Consider the following 18,008-nt stretch of genomic DNA (forward strand, 5'->3'; position numbering starts at 1 on the left):
TATATTGTTCCATCTGGAACGATTTTCAAGATTTGCAACTTTGGCTTTTAAGTATTGAATTTTCTCTGTGTGGTCAACAGGTGAATTGACCATTTCATTATAAGCTAAACTCATCCATCTGCCTTTCAATTTGATCAGTGCATTCTTCTACTTGATCTATTCTGTTATGGATATGTGAGAGTGAGGATCTGAGTTCTGATTGGATATTTTTATGGAGAGCTAGGATCATTGATTTCAGAAAGTGTTCAGAGACTGAGTTGCTAGAAGCTGGTATAGTAGCCAGGGAGCTCAGATCATCCCCCTCCTGATTAGTGCTGTCATCATCCCCCATATGTTTCTTACTTACAGGTGCCTTGAGAGGAGATTGAGCTGGCGAGTCAGCAGCTCTCTTGTGCCTATCAGAAGCCTTAGGGAGAGTAGGAGGATTGTTCTCCTGGCGAGGTTGTCTCCATCATGGCTAGTGAATTTCAACCAGGAGGCCTGGGAGGGAGCTATGAGTGTGCTGTGTCTCCACTGTCTGCGCCATAAAAATGGCATTAATCTATGCCCTAGTTTGTAGACGCGATAACTTTTGCGCAAACCAATGAATATACAGTACACTTATTGGGATTTTTTTTTTTTTTTTACCAAAAATATGTAGTAGAAAACATATTGGCCGAAAATTATGAAAAAAAAATATTTTTTAGTTTTTTTTATTGGCTGTGTATTATAGCAGAAAGTAAAAAAATATGAATTTTTTTGAATTGTCACTCTTTTTTTGTTTATAGCTCTTAAAATAAAAACCGCAGAGGTGATTAAATACCACCAAAAGAAAGCTTTTATTTGTGGGAAAAAAGGACATCAATTTTATTTGGGTACAGCGTCACACGACCGCCCAACTGTCAGTTAAAATAACGCAGTGCCATATCTCAAAAAATGGCCTGGTCATTAAGGGGATAAAACCTTCCGGTCCAGAAGTGGTAAATGATAAAGTTGGCAGTGCCTCCACCCAGGGCAGGGCCTCTGTGAACACAGGGGATTCCCCTCCTGGGAAATTAATCAGTAAATGAATCAATGTAAATTAAGCAAAACCCTCTAAATATGGGAACTTTAGTGCAGCAACATGTCCAAGAAGCCATATAATAAAGTTAAAAAGTTTATAATTTTTTTTAAATATACTATTAAACATAATTTGCAATAAAATATACACATGAAGTAGGGACTGATTTCAAATGAGGAAATTCTAGACAATATGATAGAACCTATAGTTAATACAGCATATGGTGACATCTGACACATTTCGGGTGTCACCATAACACCCCCTACAGTTATACATGCAAGATCCCAACAATAAATTGCACACTTCCCTGCAAGCCTAAAGTTCAGCCATAACCAACCTAAAGTTCAGCCATAACCAACAAAAGATAATAGTGCAGACTGGAGCAGAACAACTATGCCTAAAAATGAAAGCACTAAGCAGGTAGGCTTTGCTCCTTTTATGCATCCCAACATTTCATTCTTTATTTTGACTGGCATGTACCTTATATGTTCATATATGCTACTTACAGGTGTGAGGCCCTGATTACATCAGTGCAGTTATGTGCATTTTAAGCAAGTTTTTAGGTGCACAGTTGTTAAAGAAAGTGCATTTTCATGAAAGCGCATCAAAATCATGTATGCTGCATCTTTTAAGATGTCACCTACCTTGGTGGAGGCTGAAGTGGTCAGAGGGTTTCCCTTGCAACTTTGGTCCAAACACACCTGAAAGTGAGAATAGGTGTTCATGGCTAAGGGTAGCACGGGTGCCAGAACCTGGACAGCAGGTGATGATCTGTGAAGATGGTTTTAGGTATGGTGGTCGATTCAGATAAGAGAGCACCTCACATTTTTTGAGGCGCTGAATTGAGCCTCCAATGTACCTAATTTGAAGCATAGTGAGTCCCTCAAAGATCACATTTTTGCCACAGTTTTTGTAAAGAAATTGAAAATGTGTTTTTTTTTCTTTACACACAGCTATCAATTTATAGGATATTTCTCACAAAGCATGGGCATATATAGAATTCCAGCCCAAAGCACTTTCTGCTATTTCTCCCAAGTGTTGTGTGGTGGTGATCAGAAACACTATTATTGGCTACTCTGGTCTGGTAACACTGAGGCCCCTTTCACACATATGGTCCGTTCAGTTCTTCAGTTCAGTCACGTCAAAATGTATCAGTTTTCCATCTGTTTTTCATCCATTTTTCATCCATATTTCATCAGTTTTTCGTCAGTTGTCATCCGTTTTTCATCAGTTTTTCGTCAGTTGTTATCCGTTGTCATCCGTTTTTCATCCATTGTCATCCGTTTTTCGTCCGATCCGTTTTTTTGAAGGATGAAAAATAGGTCATTCATCCGTTCAAAAAAACGGACATTAACGGAAGCGGATGAAAACAGATGTTAACGGATGATCATCCGTTGTCATCCGTTTTTACATAGAGATACATTGATGTCTGTTTTTCATCCGTCAACGGATGGATGAAAAACGGACAAACGGACCGTATGTGTGAAAGGGACCTGAGACTGGTGTGCTGGCAATCAGGAACACTTGGGTCAATTCATTAAGAGTTGAATACCGCATGAGTATTTGAGTATTTAACTCAGGAACATGCAATTCAATAAAAAACACGTTAAATACCGCATGAGTTTTTTGTTTTTTATTTTGTGGTATTTAACATGTGATTTTGCACAATAATTTCAATTTAAAATACTAACAACATCTTACAAAGCCATTCACAATTTAGCCCCCCAGCTACATCACTAGCCTAGTCTCAAAATACCAACCTAATCGCTCTCTTCGTTCCTCTCAAAACCCCCTGCTCTCTAGCTCCCTTGACACCTCCTCCCATGCTCACCTCTAGGACTTTTCTAGAGCCTCTTCAATCTTATGAAACTCCTTACCCCAGTCTGTCCGATTATCTCCTACTCTATTAGCTTTTAGACGATCCCTGAAAACCCTCTTCAGAGAAGCCTATCCTACCCACACCTAACAACCGTACTTCCTTTTTCCCCATCAGCTCATCCCCCACAGTTATTGCCTTCTGTTTCACTTGACCCTCCCGTCTAGATTGTAAGCTCTAACGTGCAGGGCCCTCTAATTCCTCCTGTATTGAAACTGTTTTGTCTTACCTCATTTTGTAATGCGCAATCTGTTGGCGCTATATAAATCCTGTATGATAATATTAATAACAATAATAATTATTTTACTGCACATCGGCTGCAGCAGGAATGGAAACATTTAGCAGGGTATTCTTAATACTGCTAAATATGACAGTTCAGCTCAGGGCTGTTAGTGGGGAAGGGCTGGCACTCGCTGGCATCCTAACAACAACAATGACTCATCCCTGCAGAATGTAAACAAAAGAGCTGACATGCCAAAAAAAAAAAAAAAAAAACGAGTGTGTGGCCCCCCTTCCCCCGAACCATACCAGGTCACATGCATTCAACATGGGGGCTGTTGTGCCATGGGGCTCCTCTAGCACAGCACCTTGTCTCCCCATGTTGATGAGGATACGAGCCTTTTCCCCACAAACCTGGCCTGGTGGTTGTGGGGGTGCAAGAGAGGGGGACTTATAGGAATCTGGAAGCACCAGCCTTATGTGAACTCATAGTACCCTTTCTCATTCACCAAAAAAATGACAAGTGTTAATAAAAACAGCAGTTCATTTTTGACAAGTCCTTTGTTAAAAAAAAATCCTTTAAAATGTCCCCTGATATACATTCATCGTCAATCTCCAAAAATGTCAACCGCCGTCGACACATCCATGTTTGGTCAATTACATCACCAGTTGGCCCTGTCCCCTTGGGACATCATTGACCTCAGACCCCTTGTTTACTTAAACGGCGGGGGGAAGCGGCGTGTCAGTTGGCGGGAGTCAAGCATTGGGAGCTGTTGTGTTGGCTGGCAGATTTTTTTTTTTGTGGGGGATGTATATTGTGACAATGGATGACATTGGATCCCCGATCTTGAGGGCATGTGGCCAGGTATGGTTTGGGTAAGGGGGTGCATGCTTGACCCCCCCTTTCCTGGCCTGCATGCTCAGATAAGAGTCAGATGTGGGTTTTGGGTGCACCTCACACCCTTTTTTTTATTATTGATTTCTCTCAAAATCAATACCATGACCAAAGGGCCTGGTGTGGATTAGTGGGGAACTGCACTCCTTTTTTTCAAAGGTTTTTGTTTTTCTATCTTTACATTCTGCTGACAGCAGATGAGTCACAGGTTGTTAAGGATGCAGCGAGTGCCAGCTCCTTAACAACCCGTTATTCACAGGTTGTTAATGACTGGTGCCAGCTCCTTAGCAAGCGTTTCCTGGTTGTTAGGGATGCCAGTGGGTGCCAGCTCCTTAACAACCAGCTATTCACTGTTTGTTAAGGCTGTCTAGACCACACTTATTTAATTAATGTTTTTGTTTGCTTTTTTTTTTTGGTAAATTTACTTTTACCTAGGTTCATGCGGTATTTACCAAGGGTTTCTTTTTTTTGCGGTAAATACCACATAAACCTGTAGGGAATTGACATTTTCTATAGTGCATGCAATATTTGGGTTAAATGTGTCACATGACCCAAATATCACATGCAATATCCTTTTTTGAATTGACCCTACTGTTACTGACTTACATTGGTCTGGTGACACTGGGACTCGTGGCGGCAATCAAGAACACTGTTACTGGCTTACACTGGTCTGGTAACACTGTACTGGTTTTGCAGCGATCAGGAACACTGATGTTGGCTTACACTGGTCTGGCAACAATAGAACTGGTGTAGCAGCGATCATGAACATTTTTGCTTACTTAGACTGTTCTTGAGACTCTGTAACTGGTGTGACAGCACTCGGGGATACTGTTGCTGGTTAATATTGGTCTGGGGACACTGGGACTGGTGTAGTGATGATCAGGAACACTGTTGATAGCTGCACTGGTTTGGTGACACTGAGACTGGTGTAGCAGTGATCAGGGATACTGTGGCTGGCTGCACTGATCTAGTGACATTGTACTGGTCTGATAGTGATCAGGGACATGATTCTGGTTCCCCTTAGGGGATATTCCAGAACAATTCAGGATGCAGAGACCATTTCCTTGCAAAGTTTGTAAAATTGTTGTTATTAATTGCTGCAGTTTTAACCTGGATCTCCGCTCTGTTCCAATAAAAAAATATATACACTGCTAGTAGTTGAGAGTCTTCTTTTTGTCTAGGTAGAGGAACTATGGGGTGATCTTGTGCATGTACAAAAAAAAGTTGTTATGTCTTTATATGATGCTTCCTTTCACAAATATATAACATTTGAAAAGCTAGCTGTCTAGTGTGCTGCCAATTATTTATTTAGTTTTTTACCATTGCCCTGCATCCTGGCACTTATGACTGAAGAAGTTCACCTGCTGATTGTCTAATTCAAAAATGAACAGTGTACAAGCCCAGAACAAGCCTTTCAGGTCAGCCCAGAACAAAATCTGACTCATTTAGGGATATGCTACTACTTGTGCTGTTCTGATGACTGATGTAAGCCACAGATGTGACGTTGTCTGACTGTATCCTCATTAATGGTCCCTAAAGCTAGTCGGTACAGTATTGAAGGGACAGACAAATTGCCCTTAGTTCCAAAACCTTAATGGGAAGTTTTGACTCCCTTCATGACCAAGCCCCTTGGACATTTTCCATCCCTAAGCCTCCTTTCCAGTAGAACAGGCTGGCATCCATCATGATGTTGGCAACTTACTTCCAGCTTTTCATCTTACTGGGGCATACAATTGTGTCTGCAAACCAGGGTAGCAAATACCCATCCCCCGCTTCTTTCCCCAGTATGTTGAAAATTACCAAAAAAGGGTCAAAAAGAAATAAAAACACACACTGCCGACTGCCTGCCACGCCATCTGACAGTTCCTAAATAGGCAAGGAGCGGAGCCACCTTGCAACGTCACAGGCATCGTGATTAACAATGGAGCTACATCAGGGGCACTTTTTTTTTTTTTAAATAAAGGAATTGTCAAAAACTGTGTGTGTGTTTTTATTTCTATTTGATACTTTTTTTGGTCAATAAGTAGGGGTACAATGTACCCCATACTCATTCACATAGGAGGGACAGGATCTGGGGGCCCCCTTGTTAAAGGGGGCTTCCAGATTCCGATAAGACCCCTGTCTACAGACCCACACAACCACAGCCCAGGGGAAGAGGCTCTTGTACCCATCCACATGGGGACAAAGTTCTCTGGGGTGGGGGGGCAAAGCACCCCCCCATGTTGAGGACATGTGGCCTGGTATGGTTCAGGAGGGGGTGCTCGCTTCCGTCCCTTTACTGGCCTGCCGGGCTGCATGTTTGGATCAGGGTCTAGAATGGATTTTGGGGGGAACCCTGTCGTTATTTTTTTTACATTTTGGCATAGGGTTCCTCTTAAAATTAATACCAGACCCAAACATTTTTGTATTTCCGGCTATGGCTTGAAGCTGGGAAAATCGATTTAAATGTAATTTCAGTTTTGCTGCAGCGGGTTCTATACACAGTACAGATGTGCCAGTTTACAGACAGACTAAGGGGATCCCCCAGTCATTATATTTAAAGGAATTTTTTATTTTTATTGTTTCACTTTAAGCATAATTAAAATCACTGCTTCTTTAACCACTTAAGGACCAGACGGTTTTAGCCCCTTTAAGGACCAGGCCATTTTTTTGCGAAACGGCACTGCTTTTAACTGACAATTGTGCGGTCGTGTGATGATGTACCCAAATAAAATTGATGTCCTTTTTTTCCCCACAAATAGAGTATTTGATCACCTGTGCAATTTTTATTTTTTGCGCTTTAAACAAAAAAACAACTCTGGAAAAAAAAAAAATTTGTTTACTTTCTGCTATAAAACATTCCCAATAAAAAATAAATGTATTAATGTTTTCATCATTTTAGGCCAATATGTATTCTGCTACATATTTCTGCTAAAAAAAATCCCAATAAGTGTATATTGATTGGTTTGCACAAAAGTTATCGCTACTTTTCCACTACATTATGGACAGTAGGGGGTAAAAAGATTCCGCATCTGGTATGAATGTCACACGACTCAGTTTTCAAAAATATCACATGAGAAAATAAAGAGTAAATTCATGAAAGTAAAATATGAATAAATTCATAATGTAGTGGAAAAGTAGAAAGACCTAATGAATTCTGTAAAATAGATGTTGATGTATGGAAACTATAAAACTATGGCCTAAATGTACCCTAATATTTTTATATTACATTAGAATGACACCTAAGGGAAATACTGGACTTTTTCCCTGTAAATGCCATGCACTTGTGACACACTTACCCCAAGCGCAGGTGGTCAGGCACTATAGTGGCTTCTGTGTTCTTCACCTATGGCAGCCCCCTTTTGCATAAGGCAAGCAGGCCTACTGGTACTTGGTTGCCCCCAGAACTTATACACAATGCTATAGTGCCTGGCCACCATGCTGGGGCAGGTGCAAACTGAGCAAAGCAAACAGGTACTTGTGGTTGGCAGACAGGCAGAGTGGTTAAATGACAGTCCAAGTCAAAGGCAGGCAAGGTTCAGAATAGCCAGGGTCAATCCATAGTATAAAGACAGATAAGGTCCAGAGAATAGTCCAATATCCGATCCGAGGTCATCAACAAGGAAATCCAAACAGCAGAGCAGTTCAGAAAAACAGGCACCTTAAGATGTGGAGATCACTTGTGTGTGCAGAATACAAATGTAAGAAGACAGAAGGAAATCCAGGAAACAAGCAGAGGTCAGGTTGGGCAGCAGGCAAGCACAAACAAACTGGGGTCGGAACAAAGGAAGTCAGAAACTGAATACACATAATAGTGGGCAAACAGGAGCCCCCAGAACTAGGAAGTTGCTCAGGCAATGCGGGCTGCACTGAGCATGTCTTATACAGGGAAGCAAACTGGAAGGTGGGCTAGGACATGATAGAAGGGAAAAGAAATATAAACCCACAGATTAGCAGGCGATGCCCATAACTGAGCCCAAAAGCCAAACACTACATGTGAAAGGAATCACAGGTCTAGGAGAACTACTGCAGCAAGAAGGCAAGAATTACACAGCTATTGTGACATCAATTCACTGAAAAACACATACATTTGTTATTTATCACCTGATGTGGGCAGCTGGTATTTTATTAATGTACAGAATAATAATGCGGTGAACTATGCACTGGCCAGTAAGTTAAAAGTATACAATGTATCAGTGTGAAAACGTTTTACCCTAAGCACAGGAAAGAAAATAAATTGTAACATTTCACCAGAAGGATATTGTTCTTTGAATGAAAGCACACTAGAATGTTTTCACAGTTTCACAATATTATTGTTCCGTACAAAAAAAGACAAATGAAAATTGCCTGTGGCGCACATACAGCACCAAGGGATCACAAACCCCAAGGGAAAGTAACCCAAAAATAAATGAATGGGATCTGTGAAACACGCTTAGTGTGTCAATTATTGTAGGTAATGATATGTTGCAGGTTAGTCTAAAATTACTACAAACACTCTGCAGATGAGATAAAAAGTAAAAATGTATCATAGTAAATGAAAACAAAAATAGATCAAATCCTAAAGGTGTTGCATAAACTAGACATAAGGCTGGCCATACACTATACAATTTTCTTATTCAATTTCCTTTAGATTTACCTTAAACTATGTAGTGCAAGGGCCTGCCTGATTGCATACAAATTGAAAGTTTGTAGGTTTGACCCTATATTACATGGTTTTGGTAAATCTAAAGGAAAGTTGCACAAGAAAATTGTATAGTGTATGGCCAGCCTTAGAAACTAGTGAGGGCTGAATCTAGGCTGCCTCTTCACATCAGGCTGGGGAACAACAATCTGCGAAAACACAAGAAAAGGAGAGGGGTGCCAAGCAGCCATATAGTGTAGTAAGTCCATTTTATTTAAAAAAACAAAAAAAAAAAAAAACATGTTAAAGCAATCATACAGTATATGCACTAACAAGCACAGGAGAGTTTGAGGAGAAATTTAAACTGTTGATGGATCTGCAGGTAAGGCTTAGTTGCTATGCGGGATACCACCACTACAGGGAAATGCTGAAGCCGCCAGTGAGAAGCAAGAACTTCACACAGGATCACAGGCGGACACAGAAACGAAAACTTGAGCGACAATTTATTTTTCACACTAATTTCAAATACACAGGTATCATCTCTTTAAAGGAAAAGTATAGCCAAAGCTTTTTTGGCTATACTTCTGCTATGGATCACAGGAGTGCAGTTAATTCTCAGACGACAGCAGTCCAGAACCTGTCCAAGCTCTGAAAAGAAGGATCTGCTGAGAGCCTGAGCCAGCCGTTCCCGCCCCCTCCACATCTCGGTGCTCCAGTGTCTTTGGAGGGGCAGAGAGCAGCTGACTGACAAGTCATGGCTCTCTGCTCAGAGCGGAGAGGAGAACTAAATGATCAGCGAGGGATCAGATTTAGTGCCACATGAACTCTTCCCCTAAATTTAAATGGTATTACTAATAAAGGTTGCCCGTATAAATACATTCATTTTACCATTATTGGGCGGTACAGTGGTGTAGTGGGTAGCACTTTCACCTAGCAGCAAGAGGGTCGCTGGTTCGAATCCCAACCACCACACTATCTGCCTGGAGTTTTCATGTTCTCCCTGTGTGGGTTTCCTCCCACACTCCAAAGACATGCTGGTAGGTTAATTGGATCCTGTATAAAAAAATTGTCCCTAATGTGTATGTATGTGAGTTAGGGACCTTAGATTGTAAGCTCATTGAGGGTAGGGACTGATGTGAATGTACAATGTATATGTAAAGCGCTGCATAAATTGACAGCGCTATATAAGTACCTGAAATAATAATAATAAAAAAGATTTAAAATAACTGTGACCACACTGTTTATCATCATGTTAATTGATTTACATAATTTTCTTTTCAAAAAGGAAAAACAAAAAGGTTATTAAAGCTTTCAGGAAAGCATATTATTTGCAATCACATTGTGGTTCTTAGATTTTTAGATTTTCCCATCTCGCTTCTTATCCCACATATTTTTGGGAGAAGGGGCACACATTTGCATAAGAATTTTGTGGCACTTACTTGTAGCACTGATTTCACCTACTTAATGGTTTGTGACTTGTATTGTACCTCAATTCACTGACTAACCTGTTCACCACAGTTCGCCTATACATTGTATTTTATGTCGCCTTCCTGTAACCCTCTTACAGTAGGTATAGAAACAAATCTCCCCGCCTGAAATGGAGACAGACACAATTTTAGTTTTATCCAGCAGTATTTATAATGCAACTTATAACATCCAAGTGAAAGATAACTCCATACATTTCACTATCTGTACTTTCCTCTCTGAGATGCCTTGCATCCCATGTTCTATCATCCTTATAATGTGCTTAACCTGCTATCTTTATTTTAAGTTTTCTCCTCCTACTGTAGTTCTCATACTCTAGTTTCTATGATCAGACAGACAGCCATAGTGCTTCACCCATATTCCTTCTCTGACCACATATGGAACATTTTATTTGGGCCAGTGCCAAAAGTTCTGGTAATCATTATACTAGAACAATTTGACTTTCCTTTCTCCTTGTTTTAGCTTTTTCCATGTTTCAGTATTCACTAGTTATAGTCCATACCTGGCAATAAATTCATACCATAACTTAAAGTGGTAGTAAAGCTTCTTTTTTTTTCATTAAAATAATAAAACTGTTATACTTACCTTCTCTGTGCAATTGTTTTGCACAGAGCAGCCCCTATCCTTCTTTTTTCAGTTTCTCCGTGGGCACTCCTGACTCCTCCCCCGCCGAGTGTTCCCATAGGAAGCCGCTTCCTATGGATGTACTCCAGTGTGCTCAATCCTGAGGCTCGCCCCAGCTCCCCACTCTCTGCTCACACGTTTTGATTGCCAAGCCTGTGAGAGCTTGGAGAAGAGTTGCTACACATGTGCACAGCGCTGAATGGAAACTGGGCTCAAGTGATGAGTATTTAGGGGGGGGGCTCTGGAGGAAGCTGCACTTAAAAGTTTTTTTTTTTTTTTTTTTACCTTATTGCAGAGAATGCATTAAGGTAAAAATATATATATATATATATATTTTTACAACCACTTGAACATCAAAACACCCTTTAGGTCTACTGTTACATTGTGTCCATTCTGCTCAAATAGGTAATGATTCTGTAACCCAAATTCCATATTTTTCTTTTATAAATTCTCTCACTGTTTAATCTACATGGTCCTTCAGGGGGACCCTTCCTTTAGTCCCTTTGGACTTGGTAGCCCTATTACTCATTGTGGATCCCTGTCCACCCTATTTATTTATCTAGGGACTCAGTATAGGCAGAACCGAACCTCTGGTTTATATATTCTCTAGCATTGGGCGTGTTTTGAGGGTCCCTTACACTTCATTCCGTTAGTTAAAGCTGAACTCCACCTAAAAAGGGAAAAAGAAAAGTTACGCTTTAAGTCCTTATTGCTTTGACAGGTACCCACTCCCACTTCCACTTGGATCGCCTACGTGAGCCGAGTGGATATTCTCTTTTCCCCCTTCACAGGTCCCAGAAGATTGCGGGGACATTCACAAAACACAGAGCGGCTCACATATGAGCAGTGGGCAGCTGGCTGAGAAGTCACAAGCAGCACAGCTGGCTGCCCCCAGTTATTATGTCGGCGCCGGGACCCCAAAGGCTAGTAATGAACTACCCCAGATGAGCATGGCACTGGATCCCTGGTAAGTGTCCTTTTATACAGGGTTTATAGCTGCTGCCTTTTAATATATGCACTTTACAACCTGTTCACAGCACAATTCTTCCTCCTTCGTTTCTTCACTGGAGTGCTGGGCTGAGAAGGGGGCGGGAGTGGCTGGCTCAGTCTCCCAGCGACTTGCTGCCAGACTGGGCCAGCTACTGGTCTGGATATCTGGGTGGATCCTGACAGTAAAGTTGGGATTCTTCCTGAGCTTGGACCGGCTGAGTGATGCCTGTGGACTTTAGCCCACTGTCAGCTAAAAACCGGTCACAGGAGTGCAGAACGAAGTGCATTCCTTTGATCCTTAGAAGTATAGCCAAAATAGCTCTGCCCCTACTTCTCCTTAAATGCGTGTTAAACCCAGCTGTGTGGAGTTTTTTTTTTTTTAATGGGTAACTCCACTTTTCTGGGGAAAAAAATAGCAAAAGAAAAAAAAATAATAATAATATAGCGTAGACAATTGCGCAACATTCATATTGTAATTGAATGTTATTAAAAATTACCTTTCCTTTTCAGTCTGCAATGCTGTCATTTTCTGTAAAATGCAATGCAATATCGCTACACGGAAGTGTTCTGTACAAAGAATGTGTACAGAACGCCCCCCCAGAAACATAATTTCCTGCTTGTGTAATAATGGGTAACTCCACTTTTCTGGGGAAAAAAATAGCAAAAGAAAAAAAATAATAATAATATAGCGTAGACAATTGCGCAACATTCATATTGTATTTGAATGTTATTAAAAATTACCTTTCCTTTTCAGTCTGCAATGCTGTAATTCTCTGTAAAATGCAATGCAATATTGCATTGTTCTGTACAAAGAACGTGTACAGAACGCCCCCCCCAGAAACATAATTTCCTGCTTGTGTAATTGGCTCACTGATTTTCCCAGAAGTCTGCTCTAAGACATAATTTAGATTTTGAGCATCCCCTGCAACAAAAATGTCATTTTTGGTGAGATACTACCAATAGGAAAACACGTTTAACCACTTAAGCCCCGGAGGATTTGGCTGCTAAACGACCAGAGGGTATTTTGCGATTCGGCACTGCGTGACTTTAACGGACAATTGCGCGGTCGTGCGACGCTGTACCTAAACGAATTTGGCGTCCTTTTTTTCCCACAAACAGAGCTTTCTTTTGGCGGTATTTGATCACCTGTGCGATTTTTTGATCACGTGCTATAAACAAAAAAAGAGCGTCAATTTTGCAAAAATAGCAATATTTTTCCCTTTTTTTTATATGAAATTCCCCCCAAAAAAAATGTAAAAATCAAAATTTTTTAATATTTTCGGCCAATTTGTTTTATGCTACCTATGTTTGGTAAAAAAAATCGCAAAAAGCGTATTTTGATTGGTTTGCGCAAAAGTTATTGCGTTTACTAACAAAGGGAAAGATTTTTGTCATTTTTGTTGTTTTTTTTTTTAACGCGTAATGGCGGCGATCTGCGATTTTTTTTGCGGTACTGCGACATTGCGGCGGACAGATCGGACCCTTGACTGACATTTTTGACACTTTTGGGGTTACCAGTGACATTTCTACAGTAATCAGTGCTATATATATGCACTGTTACTGTAAAAATACACTGGTAGTGAAGGGGTTAACTTTATTTGAGAGGGAGGGGCTGTGTGTGTCCCTAGGGGCGTGATTCTAACTGTGATTGGCTGTGGCTTCAACTGTATGCAGAGTGATCAATGGATCTACATAGTAGATCCATGTGATCATCTCTCATACAGAGAGGAGAATGACAGGCAGCTTGTTTACACAAGCTGCCTGACTTTCTCCCTCTCCCCCGCCGATCGCAGAGTGGCCGGCGGCGATCGGGTCCGCCGGTCACACGCGCGGGGGGGTCCCTGACCACGCGGGAGCGGGAGCGCGCCTCAGGCGGCGCGCGCTCGCTCCCTAAACCCTCACAGGCGAGCGACGTAGACCTACGTCACTTTGCCTGTGAGGGGCTGACCGCCGCCGTAGATAGTCGTGCGGCGGTCGGCAAGTGGTTAAGGGATGCAGACCCTGTTACTTTCCTCATTAGAACTCTGCAGGTGCCTGTTAAAAACAAATGTGGCAGCGGAGGGGGAGGCAAACAAGCGGAGCTTCCCTTTTAGGTGGAGCTCCGCTTTAAAATCGTTGCAATGTACATTAAACACCCAGAGGGGAATTTTTTCTTAACAAAAGCAGACATCCCAAGTCTCCCGTGACTGGCCGGTGGCTCACGGACACCTGCAAGTGCCGTGCGATCTCCAGGCTGCCGCGGGAGACTTAAGCTGGATACACACTATCCAACTTTTGTGGTTAGATTTCCTTCAGATTTACCTTTTCTATGTAGTGCAAGGGCCTGCTAGATTGCATACAAATTGAAAGTGTTTAGGTTTGACCTGATATTATATGGTTTTGGTAAGTCTGAAGGAAAAAGTCTTCAGAAAATCTTATAGTGTGTATGGCCCATTAGGATGTCTGCAGTCAGTGACAGAGCTGCTGCTTCCTGTATGGTTCCGGCTCTGTAACAGGCGGAGTGATATAAAATGCACTCTGCCTGTGACAGGAGCCATACAGGAAGCAGCGGCTCTGCTCTCTACTGCAGCCTCTGCTTCCACAAGCAGTTCCCGCATGACCAGCATTACCCGCCAGCAGTACCCACCAGCATTACCCACCAACAATAACCACCAGCAGTACACACCAGCAATACCTGCCAGCAGCAACTGCTGGCAGTAATCGCCAGCAGTAACCGCCAGCAGTAAATGCACCAGCAGTACCCGCCAGCTGTCTGCAAAATAAGAAAGAAAAGGTATGTGCATTAGCGTGTGTAAATTGTTGCAATATGTTTTTTAATAACTAGTTGTGTTTTGTCATAATATGTCATGTCCTTGTTCATACATGTATCTGTATGAATAAGGACATTACATTTTCTGGCTGCCTAAGTAATGTGTGCTAGGGGTGCAACTATTCCCCAGCACATAATTGTAAATATCCCAGCATGTGCAGTGTTTCTGACTCCTACCACCATAACCACTTCAAATCACTGAAGCGGTCATGGTGGTTAGAGTGTTCCTTTAATATCTCTCAGAAGAAGTGAACCTCTGTATACTGATTCCATTTCATCTGATCATCCTCTCGTTGTGTTAAAGCGGAGTTCCACCTAAAAAGAAAAAAAAAATGACACAAAAATACCCCCGGGACAGTCAGGGCTAGTACATTCCATAATGGATAGCCTCTGATCTGTCCCGGTTCGCACTTACCTTTTAGAAGAAATACTTACCTTGAAAATTTCTTCTCCAGCGCTGCCATCTCAGGTGTGGGCAGCTTGAAGCCAGCGCGATCCTCATCTGCATCCTCTTCGGTCCCACGATGCACTGCGCCGGCCCCGCCGTCACTTCCGGGTCTGCAGTGTCATCCCTGCACAGCTTCTGGGCATGCCCAGAAGCTGTTTAGCAAGGTATGACGGCGCCTGCACCGGAACTGACGTCGGGGCCGGTGCAAGCGCATTGATTCCTGGGAGCGATGACGTTCAGCTCCCAGGAATCAATGCAAGCCAGGAAGTGACGACGGGCCGTGGCCGCCGAGGAAGGAAGAGGAAGTAAGGTAAGTATATTTTCTTCTAATCCAAGGTAAGTAAAAATAAAAAAAATGCGATTATCCATTTCTTTTTAAAGCGGAGTTCCGGGCACAAAAAAGATTTTTTTTTTGTGCCCCTCCGCTAGGTATGCCGCACCTGAAAAGGAATTGGATAGTTATTTTTTTTTTTTTTGTTTACTCACCTTTTTATTGAAGATCGTAAATACTCACCTATGACAGCTTCCTCCTCCAGCGCCGAGGCTCACCCCGTCACTTCCTGCCTCGCGATGATTCCTGGGAGCTAAACGTCATAGCTCCCAGGAATCAATGCGCCGCACCGGCCCCGCTCGTCATTTCCGGGCGACGCCGCACCGGAAGTGACGAGAGGGGCCGGTGCAGTGCATTCTGGGACACGAAGACGCGGAAGAAGACAGAGAAGAGGACCGCGCCGGCTTCAGCTGCCCACAACCGAGATGGAAACGCTGTGGAAGAAAATTTCTAAGTAAGTATTTCTTCTAAAAGGTAAGTGCGAACCGGCACAGATCAGAGGCTAGCCATTGTGGAATGTGCTAGCCCTGACTGTCCCGGGGGTATGTTCAGGAAAAAAACGTTTTTCTGCCCGGAACTCCTCTTTAAGGTGACCCCGGGCATGAAGATGAACAGAAGAGTAATTTTAGGGTGGAACTCCCCTTTAAATTAGTGGGGGGGGGGGGGGGCGCTCTAGCGAAGCGGAGTGCCACTTCCATGAAATGAGTTAGCCACCTCCCTGAGATTAGTTTCTGGAGAATGGGATGCCTGCTAACCTGGAGTATTGCTTTGCATTTTGTTTCACAGCAGTGGCTTTGCTACAAATAAACAGCCTGTGTGACATGACTAAGCACTATTTAAGTTATAAAATGAATGGCTGGCTATTACGTAAACTTCCTAGCTGAGCCCCCCTGAGAGGTCCATCTTCCACACACGTTCCCTTCCTTCCCCTATCACCGAAGAACAGTAATTTGCACGCTGAGACGTCAGTAGATGGAAACGTAGCGGAGCAGCTCTGCGTGTGACGTCATTCAGGCGCCTGTCTCAGTCTCCGGCCTGGACGGTGTCGTCATCAGGCAGCGCAGGTTGCCGGAGACCGTGGAAGCAGCGGGAAGGGAGAAGGAGGTGAGGAAAGCAGACCGGCCTGTATGGTGATGGCTGAGTGTGAGAAGACATGAGCGGAGAGAGGGAATGGTGCTCCGAGTCCCTCCTCTCACACGGACTATGAATATGACAAGGAGCCGGCAGCTCTTTGTGTATGTGTGAGAAGAGCTGCCGCACAGCAATATTACAAGGAGGGCTCTCCATGGGCAGCCTGTGTTTTGTGTGGGCTCTGAGATGGAAATGGAGTCATTGGTTGTATGAAATGGGAGCTGCTGCTGTGTACTGTTCTGTGAGAGATTAGCCCGAGTCATGGGGAACTAGTAATCGCCATAGCATGCGGATGTGTGATACAGTGCTCGGGAAGTCAAGGCCCAATCAGCTTTGTGTCATAGAGCTTTATGTAACCTACATCAGCATCATGCCTTCTTCACAGGTCTTATATAGAGGGGGATTCGTCCACAGTGTAAAGAACAACCTTTGCATCACAGAGGAACCATTTAAATTTCTGGTCTCATGGACACCCTGCTAAAAATATTCAACTCCTGACACATTAGTGTGAGAGTCAGTGGGAAGAATGCTCCTTACTCTTGTCATCATTGGGAAGAATTTGCTAAAAGGAACAATGGTGTCATTGTAAACTTATCTGAGAGGCAGAAATTGCTCAAGGAACCCCTAGCAACCTCAGGATGAACCCTGGTCTAGACTCTTCATAATTCAGATGTGCCTCTGCATGACAAATGTTGGTGCGGGCCACAGATTCATGTTCACGCTGGAAACAGGTTCATGAATTTGTGTTAAGCACCTTGTGTGCAGGCGCATTGAGCCCAGGGCGTTCATCCGCTCCGTATGTCCGCATATCCCATCCGTTTGCGGATGATATACGGACATAATTTATGTCTATGGGCATTGCGGATGACACCGCTGACATCCGATTTTGCTTCCTTTCTGTTTTTTGAATGGAGGCAAAATAGGGTTCTGTTCCGTTCCAAAAAACGTAACAGAACTGAAAGGAAGAAAATCGGATGTCAGCGGATGGTCATCCGCAATAGCATTGACTTACATTATGTCCGCAAATCATCCGCAAAAAAATAGGATGATTTGCGGACATACGGAGCGCCTGTGTGAAAGGGCCCCTAGTGTAGCTGAGCTCCCCTCCCACAGCTGTCACCTGGATATCACGGTCAAGGAGTAATGAACCTGGGCAGGTGGAGCCTGACGGGGATTCAGAGACCATTGATCTAGGTCTGTTGTGACCTTCTATTATAGAGAAGCTTCAAAGTGGTTGTAAACCCACTTTGTTGACATTTACCTATAGGTAAGCCTATATTAAAGCGGAGTTCCGGCCTCAGAAAAGTTTTTTTTTTAGAAATAAATACCCCCAGGACAGTCAGGGCTAGTGGTGGAGATTCTGTCTGCTCCCTAAAGAACCTAGGATTAACATTCTACTAGGGCTCACTACCATGTTCACTTTAAAGCGGAGTTCCTGCCTCGGGGGTGACATTTAGCTAAAAATACCCCCGGGACAGTCGGGGCTAGTACATTCCATAATGGATAGCCTCTGAACTGTCCCAGGTTGCCCTTACCTTTTAGAAGAAATACTTACCTTGAA

At 42.9% G+C, this 18,008-nt stretch overlaps 1 protein-coding gene across 1 annotated transcript in view; it reads left to right on the forward strand.

The window, feature by feature from the left end:
* The first annotated feature begins 16,300 nt into the window (after positions 1-16,300).
* The window catches only part of SMARCAD1 (SNF2 related chromatin remodeling ATPase with DExD box 1), a 261,584-nt gene continuing 259,876 nt past the window's right edge, over positions 16,301-18,008 (forward strand). Inside the window, exon 1 of the mRNA XM_082268551.1 lies at positions 16,301-16,420. The gene's annotated coding sequence lies outside the window, so the exon portion shown is untranslated. The remainder of the gene's footprint in view (positions 16,421-18,008) is intronic.

The sequence above is a fragment of the Pelophylax lessonae genome (assembly GCF_965119305.1).
Source record: "Pelophylax lessonae genome assembly, chromosome: 1".
Lineage (NCBI taxonomy): Eukaryota > Metazoa > Chordata > Amphibia > Anura > Ranidae > Pelophylax > Pelophylax lessonae.